Genomic DNA, 17,309 nt, shown 5'->3' with positions numbered 1-17,309 from the left:
AGTGTGTGTGTGGTGTGTGTGTGTGTGTGTGTGTGTGTGTATGTGTAAAGGTCTCCAATCAGAACACTCCCCTTATTCAGAAAGTAGTTGATAGGGTAGACCATTTTTACCAGAGTGTAATGCATGAATTAAGAAACCTCTCAAATTACTAGCCAATCACCCTTCACAACATTGGAAAAGTCCAAGCACGTGCAGTAGTCACTAATTTTTGGTTGAATAATCAATGTTGATATTCTACCCACAAATAATCTAAAGCTTCATAATCATATATAGACCCGTTTAGCCCCTTACAATTTAGGGAGGGTGGTGAGAGAAGCTAAAAATTAAAAAGACACAGGTGGAATTGCAATGCCTGTATCAATAGTGTTATAAAAGTATTACAATGACAGCCTATTAATAAGAATGTCATAAAACTCTATTGCAAATAGACATTCAAAGCATGTATACCTTTCATAAGCGAGGCAACATATTACTGATCATATATTATGAATTTAATATAGGAGCTTTTAAGCATAGTCATTCTTACATGATTGTTTGACCCAGAGACAATTGTTGAATATGGCTTTTTTGACAAGTTCAATGTTATGTTTATTTTACATGAGAAAGCCAAGGCTAATATTGGGTCAAAAAATTATTTTTTGCTTACTACTGGGTCTGAATACTTGTGAGACAATATCCTTAAGTCACTCAAAGTCAGTGGCTAGAGACCCTTGAGAGTGGTGCTCCCAGCAACACTGGGCTGGTGGCTGTTGGGCCAGGTGGAGCCAGGGAGGGCGGGGCTTCCTCTCCACCCACAGCAAAACAGGAAAAGCAGCCTTCATACATTCGTTAATTTTATACCTTGAAATTCCTAAGCATGTTTCTATGACATACCTTTCCAAAGAATAGCTGTACACTTTCTGCATTTTAAGACAGAAATAATAAAGACTTGAATTACTGAGCTCTGAGAATTGCAGTATTTTTCACCCACTCTTTTAGTTTTGCACTTCTAAGGCTTGGAAGGCAGGAAATGTCTGGTTCGCTATTACATTTCTAGAGCCTGGGTCAGTGCCTGGCACATGATGGGTATTTAGCCAATATTTATTGAATGAATAAATGAGGGGATTATAAATGTATAACCTAGAGTTCTCGGAAGAAGGGTTTTGGGAAAGCACATAAGAAAGAGAACTTCTGAGGCCCAAAGACAGGCCACTTATGTGGTGGCTTCTTCAATCTGCCATGTGTGGAAATGAGAGCCACGCAGTGATCTCACCCCAGTAGAACCTGCTGGGCTAGTGCAGTCAGCAAGCAAGGTGAGGCCGGCCACTCTTGTCAAACACAACAAGCTTGCCTAATAGATTCCCACAAGTACATTGTGATTTCCATCTCCAGCCAGACCTGCCCTGGTAAACTAGATCTAATTATCCACCATGGAATTTGGCCAGTTACACTGAGATTACAGTATGTTGAGCAATGTGAACCTTCACCACACATAAATAAAATCACACGCATTCTGGGACACTCCCTATTGTCTCTGGGTGATTTTTAAAAAAAATTTTTTCCAAAAGAAAACAGTTGCTTTGGAGTCTATGAGTTTTCTTTTCAACTAGAGGGAAATATAAGTCAAATTGATTCCATTTTTTAATGTAAGTTGTCTGCACATGTCTTTACTGAAATAATTTTAAATTACTTAATAATGAACCCTGATATCTAAATAGAGCCGCATGTGGCGTATGAGCTGCAGTTTGCCGACCACTGAGCTAGGCAGTTTCCACAATGCATTTCACTTTTGTTCACCTTATATACACTTCCTCAGGAATACACTTATAGGAGAGATTCAGGTACACTTGGTGACATTTGTGCTGCTCACCATCTCAGAACTGACTCTTTGGCTTTAATTTTCTCTTTTTCTTTCCTCCCAGTATGTCTCTTTTCTCTTGCATTGATAGACGCCACTTTGCAACACGCCTTCTCCTTTTTCTGTTTTTATCTCATTTCATCAACCTCTCTGGCACATTTGTTTCATGGGAATTTCTGCCTTGGCAGAGAGTTACTCAGTGGAGCCACCGGAGTGACTAAGCAAAGTTAGAGAAAGCAAAGCTGGTTCTATTGGCAGTGAGATATAGAAAGAATACCAGATTGAAACTTAAAAACCTGGAGGATTGATTCTGGCACCAAGCTTTACCATGGGGCCTTGAAATTCAAGGAACATCTTGAGTGTGTCAGTTTCCTCATCTACATAATTAGCATGCTAATGCAGAAATGACAAAATCTAATCAGGCTGCAGGAGAGTTTTTCTGTCGCTTTAATTTGTAAAGTATGTATCTCTGTCGTGTGAAATGTGGTTGTCAATAATGCCGGTCACCAGCTACAAAGGAGATACCCAGCCTTCTATCCATCCTTGCCTCTCAGAGATATTTAGGAGTTCATTCCTCGAGGTACAAGAAATCCATACATATGAACAATCCTACCATCTTTGTACTCTATCTAGTTTTTTGTTTCATTAAAGCTTCTTCCAGTCCTAACTGGTTTGGCTCAGTAGATAGAGCGTGGGCCTGCAGACTGAAGGGTCCTGGGTTCGATTCCGGTTAAGAGCATGTATCTTGGTTGTGGACACATCTCCAGTAGGGATTGTGCAGGAGGCAGTAGATTGATGTTTCTCTCTCATCAATGTTTCTAACTCTCTAGCCCTCTCCCTTCCTCTCTGTAAAAATCAATAAAATATATATATATATATTTTATTTTTTTAAAGCTTCTTCCAGCCTGCTTTATTGACAGTCCAATGCTAGCCATGATCTTTTCAACTGGCAAACAGCACCCACATCACCAGCTGCAATCTGGTTATCTACCAGCATTTGGATTGAACTTGAATTGAGTGGGATGGTGTCACTCTGGCGTCAGACTGGCTTTCCTTTAAACACACATTATAATGGAATAGCTGGACACCTTGAATTTATTACTTAATTTCTCTGAAGCTCCATTTTCTCATTTATATAGAGATTATCTGCACTGTAAAGGGATAAAGCTTTATTATATATAGCCCATGAGGTAAAAGTAATATGCAATCCAAATGTGGATATTTAGAATTGTCCAGATATTTAATTTATAGTCTCTTAAAAATAAGATATTTTAAAGAGAAGTAACTGTGCAATTAAAATAAGATACACTTGCCCTGGCCAGTGTGGCTCAATTGGTTGGAGCATGGTCCCATATATCAAAAGGTTGTGTGTTCATTTCCTGGTCAGAGCACATATCTGGGTTGCAGGTTCAATCCCAGTCAGGGTGTGTATGGAAGGCAACCAATCAATCTTCTCTGTCATCTCTCTCTCTCTCTCTCTCTCTCTCTCTCTCTCTCTCTCTCTCTCTCTCTCTTTCTCTCTTCTTTCTCTGAAATCAACAAGCATACTCTTGGGTGAGGATTTAAAATTTGTTAAAAAGTAAGATATGGCCTAAACCAGTTTGGCTCAGTGGTAGAGCGTCGGTCTGCAGACTGAAAGGTCCCAGGTACGATTCCGGTCAAGGGCATGTACCTTGGTTGCGGGCACATCCCTGGTAGGGGGTGTGCAAGAGGCAGCTGGTCGATGTTTCTCTCTCATTGATGTTTCTAGCTCTCTATCTCTCTCCCTTCCTCTCTGTAAAAAATCAATAAAATATATTTTTTTAAAAAAGTAAGATATGGTGGTTTATTTGAGCTCTGTACTGGCACAATGATTAAAAGTAGCAGGTACTTAATTATTTTTAATGAGTAAATAATAAATGAATTCCTATTTAGAGAAATTGAACTTCACATCTCTCCTCTAGGTGGCGAACCGATACCTCCTAACCTACAGTGTATTGCATTTTCTGTCTTCTCTACCACTGACATGAAAATTGTCTTTAAATTTTTCATAATTTTATGCCTGTCACAGTATAGAAGCAACCAGAAATGTATTTTCTCCCAAAGTTATCTATTTATTTTTATATCTTTAAGCTTTTTATCAAAACAAGTTTCTAGGAAAACATTAAGAAACACAATTGTGTAAGGACTATAAAGAAACAGATTTGCCAAAACTGGTTTGGCTCAGTGGTAGAGCGTTGGTCTACGGACTGAAAGGTCCCGGGTTCGATTCCGGTCAAGTGCATGTACATTGGTTGCAGGCACATCTCTGGTGGAGGATGTGCAGGAGGCGGCTGGTCGATGTTTCTCTCTCATCGATGTTTCTGGCTCTCTATCCCTCTCCCTTCCTCTGTGTAAAAAATCAATAAAATATATTTATAAAAAATAAAAATAAAAAAACAGAATTGTGCAAGAGGTTTTACAAAGCTCTTGTGCAACACTGCTTTGAGTACTTTCCATTTCACGGCCTACTCTTAGGAAAACATGTTTTGCCAAAGCTCATTATTATTTTCCTAGAGTATACATTCCCCCCTAAATATGGAAAGAAATAAAAATAATTCTATTAACCATGAATTTTTTTTTAACTAAGCCTCAAATCTATTTTTTCCTACAGATTCACTGTGACAGCAACAGGTAAAATTGAATGAGAGCTGAATGCATTATCCTGTAAATTGAATACAATCAAATACAATAAATCAATCCAATGCCTTATTTTTAACTTTCTTTCAAACCAGACACTAATTCCTTAACTGACTTAAGCAGTGCCCCCCCAATCTCCGCTTCCCTTCTACAGGAAATATGACTGGAAATCATCTTGGGGTGCCCTGGAGGCTGAGGGGCAAAGCTAAATTCTGTCTAAAAGCACAAGGAACAGGACCAGCAAGAAGAAAGATGCCTGTCCTGTTTCTAAGAGCAAGGGGAGGAGATGAGCCAAAAGAACAATGACATGTTACAGCCCAAGAGCTAAAATTAAATGCGTGTAAACAATTCTTGTTGAAACTAGAAGCCAATGTAGATTAGGCAAGCCAGGTGACGAGTTCTTTCCTGCCAGAACATGCCAGAAGGAGAGTCACCTCCCTCTCATTGCAACATGGCTAGGGATAGAAGCGAGGTTCATATGGGAAACCACAGAGGATTATGAACTGAGAATGGCAACTCTTAAATTCTACATCCACTTATTGTAGTCCCAAAACCCCATGTTTCTTCCTTATGCCACCCAACATGCCGAAAGCCAGTGGATTAAATAAAGGAATCTGAATGAGAATTTCTAGCTCACATATAATTATTTCTCTAACACATAGTTTTTGAATAACCACTGTGGGCATGACCTCTGTAGTAGGACCTTTGAATAATACAAAGATGAATAAGGCATAGTTTCTACCCTCAGAAGATCGAGAAAGTCAGACATGCAAGCAAATAACTATATGAGAGTAATCTAAAAGGGGGAGGAAGAAAGACGCTCAAGCCAAATTGGTTTGTTGGCATTCATGTGTGAAAGAGTCACCTTTAAGTCCTACCCCTTAGCCCGGTTATTAGCTACTCGTTTGACCAGAATCCGTTTATGATGTTAGTTTTTGCTGGGTTTTAAATTAAACCTATACCACTGGTTCTCTGATGCAGCTAAATCATAGGAGGCCTGAGGTAGATATAAACTCCTATAATACCTGTCCAAATGCATGTGGGATTTGTTTTAAAAGACCATTCTCAAACATATGCAAGAAGCCAGAGGAGTTATGGGAGAAAACACCATCTAACTTATGATTCCTAAATTGACATGGGCAACTATAAACCTTTCTAATTAAGCTAAATAGTCATTAATGTGGAATATTTCCTACAATACTTTTAAAGAATGAGGTAGCTCTAGTATAGAACATCTCCATTTGTACTAGGCCTGTTATTTGATGCAACTTAAATATTTTTTCTAAAAGTTAAGCAGAAGCAGGAAATTATACAAATATGCAAATAAAGTATGAAATATGATGCACTCTTTACTTATCACTATTATTTGTTAACACCTCCAGAATTATAATGACTTAAAGTAAATTTTTTACAAAATGTTTTTGGTATTTGAATTAATTATATTACCGACCAAAAAAATATTTTGTCTTCAGGTATTGTCTTGACGTACAGTGTGCAAAGATTTTTGATATTGTCTCCATGTATTACAAGGTAGTTTTAGACCCTTTCTCTGTAGCCACTTTCATAAGCTTTTGCTTCACATGTAAAGCTTTCCATTTAGTTAACTCATGCACACTATAATTTCAGTTCACAGAAGGAAAAGTGAACACTGACTCAACTTCTATTACTAAGTGGATATCCTGCCTCCATACCAGCCCAAAACAGATCTGTTATCAGTTATCTTTATTCTTCTTTATAAGAAAGGAGAAAGAAAAAGAGAAGAGGGAAAGAGGTTCAAGAAAAGGAACCTCAAATGTGATCATAACCTTCTCTCCTTCTTGGAAAATGCATAAACATAAGAAGCCAGTCTATCGTCTTTATAAGCTAACTCACCTCTAGAAATGAGGCAGCATGCAACAGAAAGAAAGCCCGTGTAGCTTGCACAGGAAGTGGGGCTCAACACAGCAGATCGGATCAGCTTTCCATGAAGAAGACAAAGGCAAATACACAGAGAACAGTCATTGCTCAAGCAGAACAGGTGGCTGTGGCACCAGGAGGGGTGGATGCACATTTTCTGCTTGTATAATGATTGTTTTCATCCACCCCTCCTGGTGCCACAGCCACCTGTTCTGCTTGTGTGATACCTGTTCTCATCCACCTCTCCTGGTGCCACAGCCAACGTTAAACACACCCAGGCTGTTCCACCAGAGCCGGTCTGAATTCAAGTCAATAGAAAGCTTGTTGCCATGGGTTTGGTGAAAGCTGTGTTTAATGCCAATCAACATATGCTTGATGACCCAACAGGGAAAAGAAAAAAGTAAAGTAAACACATGTACCTCTATCTATTATATACCAATCTTTTGAAAGGACGTGAAGTAGAGAAACTAGAGCCAAGAGAGATGGTATTAGCTCAATAAGTCTGAAATAAGCTCCAACACTCTCTGAAGCAACTTCCTAACTCCTGTAGAAGAATCTGCAATGATGAACCATGAAACCAGTCACCCTCAACAGAACTTTTTGGTTTACTGTAAATACCTTAGTTAGATTGCTGACAACCAAAGAAATAAGCTAATAGAAATTATAACAATAATACTGTGGTGAAGATCATTATAGTTACCATTTATCAAGCGTCTATTAGCTGCCGATTTGCTGTATTGAGCTATATAGCCTAATCTCCATCACAGTCTTATGAAGTAGGTTTGATTGTCTCCATTTTACACATTAAGAAACTACATCAAATATAAACTAAATTCCTTTGCCCAAAACCCCCAGCTAGAGTTAAAGAGCCACAGTCAAGTTCCAAATAAACTCTCTCCACTACACCAGGAGTCAGAAAACTACAACCATTTTTTCCAATCTGTCCCGCTGTTTTTGTGAAGTTGCATTGGGACACAGATCACTCTTGTATCTGTGGCTGCTCTGGTGCCACAATAGCAGAGTCCAGCAGTTGTGACAGAAACCGTATGTCCCACAAAAACAAAAAAAGATTACTATTTTGGCCCTTTAGAGCAGTGTTTTTCAACCTTTTTTGGGCAAAGGCACACTTGTTTCATGAAAAAAATCACGAGGCACACCACCATTAGAAAATGTTAAAAAAATTAACTCTGTGCCTATATTGACTATATATAAAGTAATTCACTTGAATAGGAATCAAATAAACACAATGAAAGTATTTTATAATTACTTTATTATGAAATATTAAGTATACAAAATAGTGAAAAATTATAAAATTCTTGTCTTGTCTGCACCTACGGCACACCAGGCAACATCTCGCGGCACACTAGTGTGCCGCGGAACAGCGGTTGAAAAACGCTGCTTTAGAGGAAAGGTTTGCCAACCTCTGCTCTGCAGTGTGCCATTAAGAATTTTTAAAAATTTGAGTCAAATAAATACTTTCAGAGAATTCTGATAAATGAGGGTGTTTGCTGCAATCATTTTGTTGTTGTTGTTAACAGCTACCCTAAGGCATTCTATCCATGCAAAAAGCTTTCTCCTTAAAAATTCAGTTGGGGAAGAATATGTGTGTATCAGAAAACAAGAATATGAATTTCGTTGACTACTTCTTTCCTTCCAAGTTCTGCTTCCAGCTTCTCCTCACCTCCCGTTCTCACAGGACATGTCACCAAGCTAGGTACCCATGAGAGGAAGGGAGGGAAGAACACAATGAGAACATAGTGCTATAGCTTTGTGGAACTTCCACTCCATGTTCAGGCCCTGCCACCTGCCACGGCAGACTCTCAAGGAAGGACATGCCAGATCTCAGGGCCTACTGTTTAGGTTTGTGAGAGTAATACAAGCCTGAGTGGAGGACGTTATAGACTAGAATAATAGAATTTTAATATGGAGGGCACATTAGATAATAACTAATTGAGATTATTCATTTTATTTAATTTATTTTTTTTTAAAGGCCAAAGCTGGTTTGGCTCAATGGATAGAGCATTGGCCTGTGGACTCAAGGATTGCGGGTTCAATTCCGGTCAAGGGCATGTACCTTGGTTTTAGGCACACACCCAATAGGGGGTGTGCAGGAGGCAGCTGATTGATGTTACTACTCTCTCATCGATGTTTCTAACTTTCTATTTCTCTCCCTTCCTCTCTGTAAAAAAATCAATTAAATAATTTTTTTTAAAGGAACCAGGAAAACTGAGTGACTTGCTCAAGGTTAAAGAAATAGCAACAGAGAAAAGGCTTCTTTTATCCAATCTACCACACATTCAACAAGTTCTGGTTGAAGGCCACAGTTTATCTTATTCACCAGCTTCCCTATATTCAACAATTTCATGTCTCTTATCAAGACTGCATCTTTGATGAGAAGAGCGCCTTTGGGAAACCAAGCAGTCTTGGGTTCAAATCCTGCTTTAGTGACTTAGTACTTGTGAAAACAGGAAAGTCAGTAATCCACTTTAAGTCTTTTTATATACGTAAAATATAGTTAATTGTTGCCTAAATGTAAAAAAAGATGAACTGCGATAGTAACAGTCAGTGCCTAACAAAGCATCCAGCATATAGTAGGAACTTTCTCAAAAGGTGGCAAACGCCAGCATTGTTCTTACAAGACAAGTGAGCTGTATCACCTGGGTCCCCTCTTAGACAAAGGTCAGGAGGTGTTAATGGTTGGGCTAAGTGTCATTTCATGGTTCAAGTACAGATAATAACCTGCTGTCTGCATACGGTAGAGGAAAATACATTTCATCTGAGAAAACTCACTTTTAGCTTTCTAATTAAGTCTTGTACCAGTTGCATATACTTGTTATTACTGTATATGTTATGATTTGTGGACAGTCTTGTTAATTACAAAGTTTTTATTAGAGAGACAGGTTTCAGGATGAGTCTGCCATCTGACTTGCTAGTACTTGTTAAAAGTATTTTTAGTGTGACTGATTTACATGTGTGTTTGTGTATGTGTGTTTAGGGGTGATGTTATTACATTTTTCTTGCTTATCATGAGAAATCTGTGATTCATATTTGTCCATATATAAACATCCCACATCACTGGCTCTATCCCTTCACATACCCCAATGGCCCCCATTTATCAAGGGCTAGTTTCAGATTATTTTCAAGGTTTTATACAGATAGGCTCACTTGGAATGGTCCTTGCCTAATTCCTCTCAGCTACCAGGTACCCATTCTGTGGCATGGTGATGGCCGCCAGGTGCAGTCCCCCTGGCACAAAGAAGCTCTCAATTCTCAGGTCTCAGAGACTTGCGAACCAACTCTTCCCAACTTGTGACAGGAAAAAAAGCTTAAAACTTAAATGTTAACTTTACCACATTTTTTCTGAGATGAACAATCACTTTCCATTCAGTTTATGATTAATTGAGAAAAGTTGTGTTATTGATTTATATAACAAAAATTATTTTTGAAGTTTTATGTGATTTTTATAAGGCAAGCCTTATATGTTTGATGATGTAACATAAAACATAAAGTATCTTACCTAATAATAGACAAACATGTAAATTGACTGTGCCTCTGCTATGCCACCAGCCAATCAGGAGTGATATGCAAATTAACCCAACAAAGATGGTGGTTAATTTGCTTACATAGGCGCTGGGTGATGGGGGGGGGGGGTGCTTATGTTATCGCCATGGCAATGACGCAGATGTTCTGCCCACCCCAGGTCCCTCAGGGCCTCTGGCAGCATGGGAAGGAGGGGCCAGAGCAGAAAGAGATATCTCCCAGAGCAGAAAGAGGTGGCTCAGGCTCTGGGGCCTGAGCAGAAAGGGGCTGGGCCCGAGTGGAAAGGCAGTGCCGGCAGCCAGGGAAAGGAGAGCCCATTCTAGCATGAATCTTCGTGCATTGGGTTTCTATAATTTATAACAGAAATTGCTGCTTCTGATAAAATATAAAAGCCATGAGGACAGGGACCTTTTACTATTTTGTCATTGATTATTTTAAAGGCCTAAAAGAGTGTGCCCAGAACATAAGCACTCTATAAATCTTTGTTGAAGATGTGAATGTTGATACAGTTGAAGTTCTTCCAGAGGCTCCTTATAGTATCTTCATTTCTTTCTTTTTTTTTTTTAGGTTCTTTTTTCTTTTTGCTATTCTGATTGGGTGTTTTTTGCTTCCTTACATTCCAGATCATTTATTTGATTCCCTGTAAATTATTATTCATTTTAAATTGTTTCTTTTTTATGGTTTTTATGTCATTTTTCAGGCTGTTGAAATTCTCACTAAGTTCTTTGAGCATTCTTATAAACATCATTTTGAACTCTGTATCTGAAAGTTTGCTTGACTCAATTTCATATAGTTCTTTTTATAGATATTTCTCTTATTTTTTCCTTTGGGACCTGTTTCTTTGTGTCTGCATTTTAACTGCTTTGCTATGGTTGTTTCTATATATTAGGTAGAGCTATTAAATCTCCCAGACTTATTAGAGTAGCTTTGGGTAGTTGGTGTCCTATAGGGTTCAGTGGCACAGTCTCCCCAGTCAACCAAGCTGGGCACTCCAGGTGCACTGACCTGTTGTAGTTGAGCTTTGATTGCTGTTTGGGTCAATAGCCAATTGGCTGTGAGGACTGGCTGCAACTGTAGTGGAGGATCTGCTGTACAGGAGTCAATCCTATGGAGCAGGACTTGCTTCAGTGCTCACTAAATCTGCCCCTTGAGTATGGAGGTTGTAGAATTGTAATTTGGCATAGTCTGAAGCTGTCCACCAGTTGCTCTAGCTCTGGGGGCTCCCAAAAGGTACAAGGTCAGCTACCACGTGCATCCTGCCTGAGGCCACCTGGCATGAGCTACAGAGCAATCTGCAGGTGTCTGATACTTATTCTGGGCTTGGAAGTGCCAAGGAGAGGCCAAACTGCAAATCAAGGTGGCTGCCACTAGTGCCAGGCCTGGGGCAAGTTAGCAAGAGGTGCAGGCTATTCATAGGCCACATGCTGCTTGATTAAGGAAAGAGAGGCCAGTTGTATGGGAAAACATTGAAAATGGCATACCTGAGGCCACACTTTGGATGGGGACAGGTCACAGGGAATCACCAGGGTGGAGAAAATAGTATGAGCCCAGTTGATGAAGACTCAGATATGGCACTTGCCTGTCATATCTGGTGGGGGGCTGAGGGGAGGGGGGGTGTCAGAAAAAAAAATGATCTCTGCCAGCATTTTTGTCTAGCAGAAAACTGCCACCCAGCTCTTGCCCTGATGCCAAACAATCAAATTCTTCCCCATATATCCCTGATTCCTTTCAAGCTGCTGCCCCAGCACTGGAGCTCAGAAGGAGGAAGTCCAGGGAAGACCATGGAAGGCCCTTTACAAAGAATTGCCTGGGACTCCAGCAGCCTCCATCTCCCTTAGCCTCCATCCCCACTGGTTTTTATAGACAGAAGTTATGGGAACTTCTCTTCTTGACATTGGAACCCTGAGCTGAGGGGCCTGGTGTGGGGCTGGGACCCCTTGCTCCTCATGGGAAACATCTTCAGCCAAGATATCCCTCCAGATGTTAAAAGGTCTTGTATAGGACCAGCCCCTTCTGTGTCTCTGGCCCTCCTTCCAGTCTTGATGTGGCATCTTCTTTAAATTCCTATTTGTAGGACTTCCATTCAACTAGTTGTCAGCTGGTTCTGCATGATGTTGTTCTGTAGGTTAGTTGTAATTTGGTTGTGGTTATGGGAGGATTTGAGTACCACATGTATCTACACTGCCATCTTGACCAGGAAGTTCTTGCTGAATTTTTTTTCATCTAATTAGTCTAAGTTTGAATGTGAATTGTATTTATGTCTTAGGACATATATAAGTAATCAAATACAATGTTGAGCCTATAATTTTTTTAAAAAGCATAACAATGTAAAAAAATATGCAACAATGTTTTCAGAATGACTAAAGACTAAAGAGGCAGTATTAACACATATTATCAAAAGTTTTTTGCTAGAAAAGTTTTGGCATTAATTCCTAGGATTAAATACTACAGTCTATACTTTTTTTTCTGAAAAATAATGTTCTATGTTAAAATTTGTGCCAGAAAATTTCATTCTTAAATCTGTTAGTATAAATTAATCTGAGGAATATGCACTCCTTCCTGAGTGGGATCCAAGCATGTTCAAATTATGTCACTATTTCTCTTGGTCACTCAACTGATTCTATTCACACTTTTTCAGTGAGTTCATATGTAGTTTCACCAACTAAAATATAAACATTATCACTGGATGTCTGCATTACTTATGATACTGTAACTGACACTATTCATTCCTTTCTATTTACATCCAAAATTTGATACTAATTTACTTTCTATCTCTTCTCACTTATAAATCATCCACCCTATTAAAAGGTATAGTTGTGACAATTTTAAGTTTCAACTGCCCACTATGTTCCCATCCATCCCATCTCTTAAATGTGTTCAAAGTGTTACGGGTTGTATTTCATCCCAGAGACAGCTGGGTTTCAGGAAGAGGTAAAATGTTTCATTATCTTACTCTATTGCCCAAGACAAATGTGCTATTGTATTGCATGTAAAATGTCATCTTTGAAGTATATGAAGGGTATGCTGGGAGGTAAGCCATCTGGAAAATACAGTATAGAATGGGAAATAATTAAAAAGTCAGTTTATTGCACTTTTTTTCCCAGTTAAGCCTACCATGACAGCTGCTAAAACAATATAATGAAAAGAGTAGATGCTCTGAAGCCACACAGATTAAATGCTACCTCCATTATTAGTTAGAATGCAACTTACTTAGTTTCTCTGATACTTTTGTCTTGTCTGTAAAATTGAGATATAACTGCATGTTGCATAAGGGTTTTATGAGGATTAAATGAAATAATACTTGTCAAGCACTTGGAACAATAAGTAAAATGCCTCCTCTCTTCTTTTAAATATAGAGGGTATTTAATATTCTTTACATATAGAATATTGGGTAATCCAATAATATTTGGACACCATGTTGAGTGAGCACTTTGGCTTCCATGTGATTCTCTTTTAATTTCAGGGGAGAAAGGGCTTTGGAAAATCAAGTTTTAAGTTTCCTCAGGAATCCTCAGGCTGGAGAGTATTAGGACCACCCAGACAATCGTCGCAGGAAAGCGCTGTCCGTGGTGCTAGCAATCGCGCATACCCCTGGCAAAACTTCGCCTGCCCAAAGTTCTTTGCCAGTGAACTTGCTTAGTGAAGCTCACACATCTGTCTCATGGTAGAGTCTCAGTCATTCTACCCACTGGCTTTTCACCTGTCTTGCCAGTTTTTATCTAGTTCCTTCCAACCAAACCAAACAAAAAGTATCTTCCATCTCATCACCCCAAAATAGTTTTTATTTTTCAGACACTGACAATGCCTACCACCTAAGAAAGTGGCTCAAAAATTGACTCAAGTGCCATGCCTGGTGTTTCTAAGTGGTTAGAGCATTGGCCCATGCACTGAAGGATCACAGACTCAATTCCTGGTCAAGGGCATTGTACCTGGGTTGCAGTTCAATCCCCAGCTCTGGTCATGGCCCATGCAGAAGGCAACCAATTGGTGTGTCTCTCTCACATTAATGTTTCCCCCCAAAAAAAATTTCTTACCTTCCATTCTCTCTAAAAATTAATTGAGGTATGGGAATAAGGACACATATGTATGTATGTGTGTGTGTAGATAGATAGATAGATAGATATAGATATAGATGTAATTATTTTTAAAAATCAATTGAGGTATGCTAGTCTATTCCATACCTCAATGTGGGGTTTGGGGAATAAGAAAAGATAAACCAAAGAACTTATAGCCCATGGACTCAGGCTATGGGGGGGGGTGAGGGGGGGGGGTGCTGGGAAGAGTGTGGAGAAAAGAGAGAAGATGAAAGATATTTGTAATACTACCAACAATAAAAATATGTATTAAAAAATAAAATGATGAGGGAGGGGGAAAAACAATGGAAAAAATATCATCAGGTAAGGATTAAAAAAAAAAAACAAGAAAAGATTGGCTCAAGCTATCTTTTCCTAACCTTTTTGTTAAGTTTCAAAGAAATTCAAGGTGAGAAGACAGGAAATAGTTAATTTCCAATGCATTCTTTAAAGACTCTTCTCAGCTGCACCTGGATCTTGAGTTAAGTTCCCTTCTTCCTTATTTCCCAAATACCCTGTAAACACAAGTCTCAGTAAAGTTATTATATTAAATTGAAACTCTCTATTTATTAGTTCTCCGTGCCATTGGGGGAGTTAATTAAAAGCTAGGACCTGCCGGGACCGGTTTGGCTCAATGGATAGAGCGTCGGCTTGGGGACTGAAGGGTCCCGGGTTCGATTCCAGTCAGGGGCATGTGCCTTGGTTGTGGGCATATCCCCGGTGGGGGGTGTGCAAGAGGCAGCTGATCGATGACTCTCTCTCATCGATGTTTCTAGCTCTCTCTCTCTCTTCCTCTCTGTACAAAAATCAATAAAATATATTAAAAAAATAAATAAATAAAAGCTAGGACCTAAATCTTACTCAACTGTTTTTTCCTGGACTAAGTTTTGTTGAACTAAATTTAATTACTGGATCCATTGGAAAAAAGTTCCCAACAACACATTTTTATTTCATTTAAATGTTTCAATGTTGACATTATTGCAGGAGTCCCCATTGCCTCGCCACTGCTTTGCCCACTTTTACCCTCCTCTGCCTCCCCTAACAAGATGCCTTTAAAAGGCAACCTGCAACCTGGCTGGTGTGGCTCAGTAGTTGAGCATTGACCTATGAACCAGGAGATCACAGGTTCAATTCCCAGTCAGGGCAAATGCTGGGGTTGTGGGCTTGATTCCCAGTAGGGGGCGTGCAGGAGGCAGCCGATCAATAATTCTCATCATTGATGTGTCTGTCTCTCTCCCTTCCTCCCTGAAATCAATAAAAATATATTTAAAAAAATAAAATAAATAAAAGACAGCCTGCCTTGTGACATTTGGATGTGCACTAAATTTTAGAGTAACTAGGCTATTCTGATAAGGATATCCTGGACTGAATTCATTTGCCACCACATCCACCTATATCAGTCTAGTGACTCAGCCCCTGAGAGTGACTAGCAAAGAACTAATGTCATTTCTTTCAAAGACTCTGGCTTCTCACTGTCTATCTTTCTTCCTCTTCCTCCAATTCCACTTACATACCTGTAATTCCCAATACAGTGCATAAATACAGGTCCCAAAGACTAAACAAAAACAACTCACTGGGTTGTCTCACCCAAAGGTCAGATGAAGGAATAGAGCCATCATCAACAAACAAAAGGGACAATTTCTCTTTCCAGATAGGAGTAGAGGCTCAATAAGGTGAAACTAAGAAACTGAAACCTAAAATATGAGGGTAGAGTGAGAGGGAAATAATTGTTATTAATACTGCCTCTTTCTCTTCCCCATCCAGGTGAATTTCCACTCTCTTGAAAGTCAGTGTATCTCCAGCCCAAACTATCACTTCCAGAGGCCTTCCTTTCTTTAAAGAGCTCTTCCTCATTCTACAGGCCTGAGGGGAGGGGAGTCCCAGCTAAGGCATGCCAGAAGAAACACATGGACTCTTCTTTGTAAGTAAGCAAACAATTGCCCTCCCTTAAGAGTCCTCCTCCTCGGCACTCACTCTGAACCAAAAATGATGTAAATAAAAGAGATTCAGTGTTAGGAGAGACCCACTCTCCTGTAGTTTTTAGGCAGCAGACACATAACTTGTGATTTCCTTCCTATTTCAATCAAGCATCAGCTATAACTTGTTAAATCTTCGAAGCAATGCATTGATGCAAACTCAGCTAGGAAGATTAAGAAGAAAAGCACTTGGCCTTTAAATCTTCAGAAGAGGATTTAATGACAGGTTCAACCTGTTTAATGACAGGCCAGCACCACACCCCTGTTTTATTGTGTTTCATTACTGCTGTATAAATTTCCTTTATTACTCATGAAAAGTAAAAATTAAATACTTGCTGAGTTTTAATAGGTAAGAGTGCAAACAAAAATAAACTGTCCAAATATCATGAAAGTGGGATCTCAAATTCTTAAATACATATTTATATTTTTAGGTGCCTGACATATTGTCACTCTCAATCTAATCTAAAAGTCGTGTTTTGTTTTTGTTTTAAAGGAGTGTAACCATAACTCAAAGATGAAAATAATAAAACAGTACATTCAAAACAGGATTCTCGGGGGTTCTCTCTTATACTGATTCAAATAAAAAGACACACCCAAAAGAAAATTGCTAGGGTTGACGCAACATGTGAAGCTAGTGAAGTTCAAGTACTGCCCGGGGGTGAATATAACCTGCATGACCGGTGCAGAGCTGTCACTTTCAGACATCTTAACACAGAATTATTTTAAGTGTCTTTCTGTCATTGATTCTGCGGGGAGCAACTAACATCTCCAGCGAGAAACCAGCCAGTGGACCTGGGGCTGAAGGAATAGAAATACTCTGCTCCGCCTGCTGGAGGGAGGGGCTGAGTACATTGATTCCACCGCCAAGACTTTGCTGGACTCTGGGCGAGCCAGGCCTGGGCCTCCGAGCTCCATGCGTCTGGCGCATGCGTCCTAGCACCGTCTGGGCTAGCTCCACGCCCCCATCCCCGCCCCTACCTCGTCAACTCCCCCTTCCCCGCCCCTACCGTGTCCTCAGCAGCTCTGCTGGCCCCGCCTCGCGGCCGGGAAGCCACCGTAGCCGTGCCGGCCAGCGGGCTGCGGGCGGAGCCGAAGGGGGTGGGGAGAGGCGACGCCCCGCCCCGCTGGACCAAACGGCTCCACTCCCCGCTAGCAAAGCACTCGGCGAGAAGCTCACAGTGCGATTGGGACTTCGACGCTTCCTCCTGCTGGTGCAGCTGGAGCCGTGCAGCCGGAGCCCGTGCAGCCGGAGCCGTGCAGCCGGAGCCCGTGCAGCCGGAGCACGTGCAGCCGCAGCCCGTGCACCAGGCGCCTTTCCTGGGAGCGAGC

At 40.2% G+C, this 17,309-nt stretch overlaps 1 long non-coding RNA gene across 1 annotated transcript in view; it reads right to left on the bottom strand.

Moving 5' to 3' along the window:
- LOC118716637 overlaps positions 1-17,309 on the bottom strand; it is a 98,563-nt gene that overhangs the window by 64,144 nt on the left and 17,110 nt on the right. The window lies entirely within an intron of this gene.

This window comes from Pipistrellus kuhlii, unplaced genomic scaffold (genome assembly GCF_014108245.1).
Source record: "Pipistrellus kuhlii isolate mPipKuh1 unplaced genomic scaffold, mPipKuh1.p scaffold_m20_p_12, whole genome shotgun sequence".
NCBI classification, from domain to species: domain Eukaryota; kingdom Metazoa; phylum Chordata; class Mammalia; order Chiroptera; family Vespertilionidae; genus Pipistrellus; species Pipistrellus kuhlii.
Note: the sequence above shows the minus strand (reverse complement) of the source record. Positions and strands in the feature narration are given on the sequence as shown.